General features: G+C 44.4%; 3 non-coding genes across 3 annotated transcripts; 2 read left to right on the top strand and 1 right to left on the bottom strand.

Annotated features, from left to right (window-relative positions):
• Positions 1-1210: 1210 nt before the first annotated feature.
• On the bottom strand, positions 1211-1283 carry trnar-acg (transfer RNA arginine (anticodon ACG)). The gene has a single exon. It is a non-coding gene; the product is annotated as a tRNA-Arg (tRNA).
• Positions 1284-2103: 820 nt separating this feature from the next.
• trnal-cag (transfer RNA leucine (anticodon CAG)) lies at positions 2104-2186 on the top strand. Its single transcript has one exon. It is a non-coding gene; the product is annotated as a tRNA-Leu (tRNA).
• A 2530-nt stretch (positions 2187-4716) lies between these two features.
• Positions 4717-4799, top strand: trnal-uag (transfer RNA leucine (anticodon UAG)). Its single transcript has one exon. It is a non-coding gene; the product is annotated as a tRNA-Leu (tRNA).
• Positions 4800-5578: the final 779 nt, after the last annotated feature.

The following is a 5578-nucleotide window of genomic DNA, read 5'->3' as shown; positions in this document are numbered from 1 at the left end:
TTCATTGTGTCAAAGTGTCATTTTGTCAGTGTTGTCCCATGAAAAAATATACTTAAATATCTGCAGAAATGTGAGGGGTGTACTCACTTTTGTGATACACTGTACTTGCACGTTACCAATGCCAATTTTCCTCAACACCCCCACATGGCCTAAGATTTGAACTGCAAGCTGCTTGAGCTACAGCAACAAGGCGCCGAGGAACTAATACACAGAGTTTTGCTCGAGTCCAATCATAAAGGCCAATTCCCATACCGGAAGTCAAAAACCTGGGTAAAAATCAGGAATCCTGACCGCTAGACCATATGGGAAACTGCAAGGCTCAGCACCGGCTGACGCCAGAATCAGCCACTTCATTCTGCTCTGCCAAGTCTTTGTCACCTTGACAAGACCTGCATTGTTGGATCTGGGGTACAGAGAACCATACACAAGGAGTTAGAGAGACAAAAAAAGAGAGAGAATAGAAACCTTCGAAGCACGGCATACGAAAAGACAGTGCCGTGACACAGATTCGAACCGGGGTTGCTGCGGCCACAACACAGAGTACTAACCACTATACGATCATGGCTTCCCAGCAGTCTGCCACTGGTGGCTCATGTCGGCTGCCCCCTGATAGACTGCAGTCATAGTTCCAACAGAAAAAGCTGCTTGAGCTACAGCAACAAGGCGCAGAGGAAGTAATGGGCAAAGTTTTGCTCAAGTCCAATCATAGAAGGCAATTCCCATACTGGGAGTCAAACCCGGGCCACCTGGGTAAAAACCAGGAAACCTGACCACTAGACCATATGGGAAACTGCAAAGCTCAGTATCGGCTGGTGCCAGCATCAGCCACTTCTTTCCGCTCTACCAAGTCTTTGTCACCTTGACAAGACCTGCATTGTTGGATCTGGGGTACAGAGAACCATACACAAGGAGTTAGAACAAGGTGAGAATAGAAACCTTCGAAGCACGGCATACGACAAGACAGTGCCGTGACCCGGATTGCTGCGGCCACAACGCAGAGTACTAACCACTATACGATCACGGCTTCCCAGCAGTCTGCCACTGGTGGCTCATGTCGGCTGATAGACTGCAGTCATAGTTCCAACAGCATCAGCCACTTCTTTCCACTCTGACAAGTCTTTTTCACTTTGACAAGACCTCCATTGTTGGATGCATTGTTGGTGCTCCATACAAAAGGAGTTAGAGAGACAAAAAAAAGGCATAAGGAAACCGAGCCAGCCAGGAGTCGAATCTAGAATCTTCTGATCCGTAGTCAGACGCGTTCTCCATTGCGCCACTGGCCCCTGTTTGACTATGGTTCTGACGGTCTCTTGCCCGAGGAGAGAATAGAAACCTTTGAAGCACGGCATACAAAAAGACAGTGCCGTGACTTGGATTCGAACCGGGGTTGCTACGGCCACAACGCAGAGTACTAACCACTATATGAGCATGGCTTCCCAATGCTCAGCCACTGCTCCCTGATAGACTATAGTCACAGTTTCAACAGAACAAGCTGCTTGAGCTACAGCAACAAGGCAACGAGGAACTAATAGGCAAACAACGAGCACAACAGGGTTTGAGTTCTTAAAAAATAATAAATAATCTTAATAAATAATCCAGTCAGTTAAAAACCCAACAAGAAGGCTGTACCCAATACACTTATACCAGAGAAAACACACCCTAACATGCTAGTGCCGTTACAGTGCTAACAATGGTCCATCCAAAAAACATTATTTGGTCAGTTGGAGTGCTCATATGGGGCTCCCTTTCTATTGATATATGGTTTACAGCCTAGTGACAAAGTGTACAGTGCAGCAAATGGGTTACAGTCAGTACATTTACTGTACATAATAATGTGAAAAGTTCGTACAAATATTAGTCCGTGTGGGGCGAGGGTGGTGTCGATGGTACCCATGCTAGTCAGGATGCGGTCTAACGAGCTGCGTTCAGGTCACAGTCTCTCATTGAGGCGTGGGTCTGAACTTCTGACTGCTAGTGCTTTATACAAACTTATGTCTTTAACCCTCTAACATACATAATAATGTAAAAAGATTCAGCAGTTCGTACAAATCTGTGGCCATGTGGGGGTGTTGAGGAAAATTGTCTTTCATAACGTGCGTTCAGGTCAGGATGGCCGAGTGGTCTAAGGCGCTGTGTTCAGGTCGCAGTCTCCCCTGGAGGCGTGGGTTCGAATCCCACTTCTGACAGCTCATGATTTATACAAATCTACTTCTTTAGAGGACACAGTCATCAGGGAATACAGTTTTCATCAAAGGGTGAACATGGTCTGCAACAATGCTGAGGTAGGTGCTACGTGTCAAAGTAACATCCACATGGATGCCAGGACCCAGGCTTTTGATCACTGAAAATGTGAGAAACTGAATCATGTATTCATCCTGATCTTGCTCTGTTTATTGTTGCAGCTCTGCTGGAGGGTTATTTTGTTGGTGTTTGTGGTGGTGGTGGTGGGGTCTTTGTTCCCATTTTGGTTTATTTAGTATATGATGTACTTTACATCCATTTAAATATGTAATTAAATATTTAAATATCCATTTAAGTATGTTTATTCAGCGTCCATTTACATTGTTACAGCAGTATTTTACGACAAAAATGGAAATGTTCACAATATTTAAATGGATGTAAAGTACATCATATACTAAATAAACCAAAATGGGAACAAAGACCCCACCACCACCACAAACACCAAGAAAATAACCCTCCAGCAGAGCTGCAACAAGAACAGGACAATCTCCTACAGGTCCAACAAAATCAAAGAAAAAATGCACTTTATAAAAGACTTCACATTGTTCGTCCTAAAGGCTAAGATCAACGTTTTAAATAAACTGAGTCTGTGATGGTTCAAAAACAACGCACAATATAGAAAAGAGTACGTGAGCTCAAAGACGTTGCACCCTCGTTTTATAATGCAGCATAGAATAGAAGAATAGAATAGAATCTTTATTGTCACTATACACAAGTACAATGCAATTTCGAGTGGCATCTCTCCAATAGAGTAGCAGCAGTAGAAGAAAGACAGTAGTAGTAATCACAAAAAAAAGAAAGAACAATAAAAATCCATTGAGCTGTTTTCACTACGCGATGCAGATCCTTACACTCGGCGGCAGTGCAGCTTGAATACCACTCTGTGAAATTGCTGGTCAGAATACTTTCTATTGTGCTCTTGTAAAAGTTTACTAGTAGGTTCTGCCATAGTTTGGCCTTTTTCAGCTTCCTGAGAAAGAAGAGTCTTTGTTGAGCCTTCTTAATCAGGTGTGAGGTGTTAACGGTCCACGTCAGTTGGTCAGACACGTAGACTCTGAGGAATTTCAGGCTTTTCACCATCTCCACCTTGTTTCCATGGATGTGCAGGGGGAGGTGGTTTATCTCCTTTGTTCTTCGAAAGTCAATGACGATCTCCTTTGTCTTAGAGGTGTTAAGAGCCAGGTTGTTTAATGTACACCAATCAGACAAGTAAGCTACCTCCTGCCTGTAGGCCATTTCCTGATTGTTGGAGATCAGTCCAACTATAGTTGTGTCATCTGAAATTGTAATTATTCTGTTGGAATTGTGAATGGTGGTACAGTCCTGTGTAAAAAGTGTGAAAAGCATAGGGCTTATCACACAACCCTGCGGCGTTCCTGTGTTTAGGATGAGGGTGGAGGAGGTGTGGTTGCCAATTTTGACCTTTTGTGGACGTCCAGTGAGAAAATCCATAATCCAGGTGCACATTGAGGAATTCAGGCCCAGGTTCACCAGTTTGCTGACCAGTTTATTGGGGATGATCGTGTTAAATGCGGAGCTGAAGTTCACAAATAAAATCCTTTATCGTTCAGGTCGCAGTCTCCCCTGGAGGCGTGGGTTCGATACAGCTACAGGATGATCAAACCTGAGCTTGTGTCCCATGCCCAATCATGAGAATTGCCTGGTTATTTAAGTGGCGCAGCCCACGGGACTATGCAAGGCAGGGGGTGTCCTCTTCCCCGAGTCAAGCCTAGCACTAATCGTATACCTTGTTCATCCTCCTCCTGGAGGGTTGTGACCTGGGTTCTCTAATGGGATGGGGTGTGGTGGGAATTAGTGAGCGGGTGCTGTCGATGCTCTTTGAGCCCAGCAATGGTCCTTCCGCTTGATCCATATCCACTGGCTGCTTCTTTCGGCCGCTTCAGAGACTGATCTAATTGTTTGTCGTAGAGCCTGTCCATGGATGCCAAGTTCTTTCAGCAGCCAGCAGCATCTGCTGCCAGTTCTGTGTGGCGCAGTTTCTTGCGCTCATAGGCCTCTTCTGTTGAATTCTCCCATGGAACTGTGAGCTCTGTGATGTATACAGACTTCAATGAAGGGGACCAGAGCACCAAGTCTGGCCTAAGGGTGGTGCACAACAGGGTTTGAGCTCTTAAAAAATAATAAATAATCTTAAAAAATAATCCAGTCAGTTAAAAACCCAACAAGAAGGCTGTACCTAATACACTCATACCAGAGAAAACACACCCTAACATGCTAGTGCCGTTACAGTGCTAACAATGGTTCACCCAAAAAACATTATTTGGTCAGTTGGAGTGCTCATATGGGGCTCCCTTTCTATTGATATATGGTTTACAGCGTAGTGACAAAGTGTACAGTGCAGCAAATGGGTTACAGTCAGTAAATTTACCATACATAATAATGTAAAAAGATTAAGGAATTTGTACAAATATTATTCCTTGTGAGGCGAGGATGGTATCTGTGGTACTCTAGCTAGTCAGGATGGCCGAGCGGTCTAAGGCGCTGCGTTTAGGTCGCAGTCTCCCCTGGAGGCGTGGGTTCGAATCCCACTTCTGACATCTCATGCTTTGTACAAATTTACATCTTTAACCCTCTACCATACATAATAATGTGAAAAGAGACATAAGTTAGTACAAATCTTAGTCTTAGTTTTTTATTATTTCAAATGCCATTCATTATTTCAAATGCCATTAATAATTTATAATCACTGATTTGTGAGATATCAGCAGTAGTAGGCCATGTTTAACTGGTTTAATATTGTCCTCGATCAGCTCTGTCCTCGATCAGCTCTGTCCTCTTACCCTTAAACGAGAAAAACCTTCTCACCCTGCTCCTTGGCTTTCAGATGCATTGCGCAGCAACAGAAGAGAATTAAGGGCAGCTGAGAGAAAGTGGAGGAAATCTAAGCTTGGTGTTGATCTCCACTCCTACCACGATCTGCTGTCCAGGTTCTCATCCGATGTGACTGCTTCAAAAACATCTTTTTACAAAGCCAAGCTTGAACAATCTGCTGCTGACCCACGTAAGCTTCATGCTATCTTTTCCTCTCTTCTGAACCCTCTTCCTCCTCCCCCATCTGCCCCTCTTACTGCTACTGACTTTGCAACATTCTTTCAGGACAAGATTGACAAAATCAATCAATCCTTCTCTCCGACTGACCCACTTTCAACTGACCCTCAACCCACCAACACACTCACCAGCTTCACCCCACTCACCATGGATGAGGTTGCACAGCTCCTCTCATCCAGCAATCCCACTACATGCACACTCGACCCTATACCATCCACCATCCTCAAAGACATCTCACAGACCTAATCCCCTTCATCACACCCATCAT

Source organism: Trichomycterus rosablanca, chromosome 10 (genome assembly GCF_030014385.1).
Source record: "Trichomycterus rosablanca isolate fTriRos1 chromosome 10, fTriRos1.hap1, whole genome shotgun sequence".
NCBI lineage: Eukaryota > Metazoa > Chordata > Actinopteri > Siluriformes > Trichomycteridae > Trichomycterus > Trichomycterus rosablanca.
Note: the sequence above shows the minus strand (reverse complement) of the source record. Positions and strands in the feature narration are given on the sequence as shown.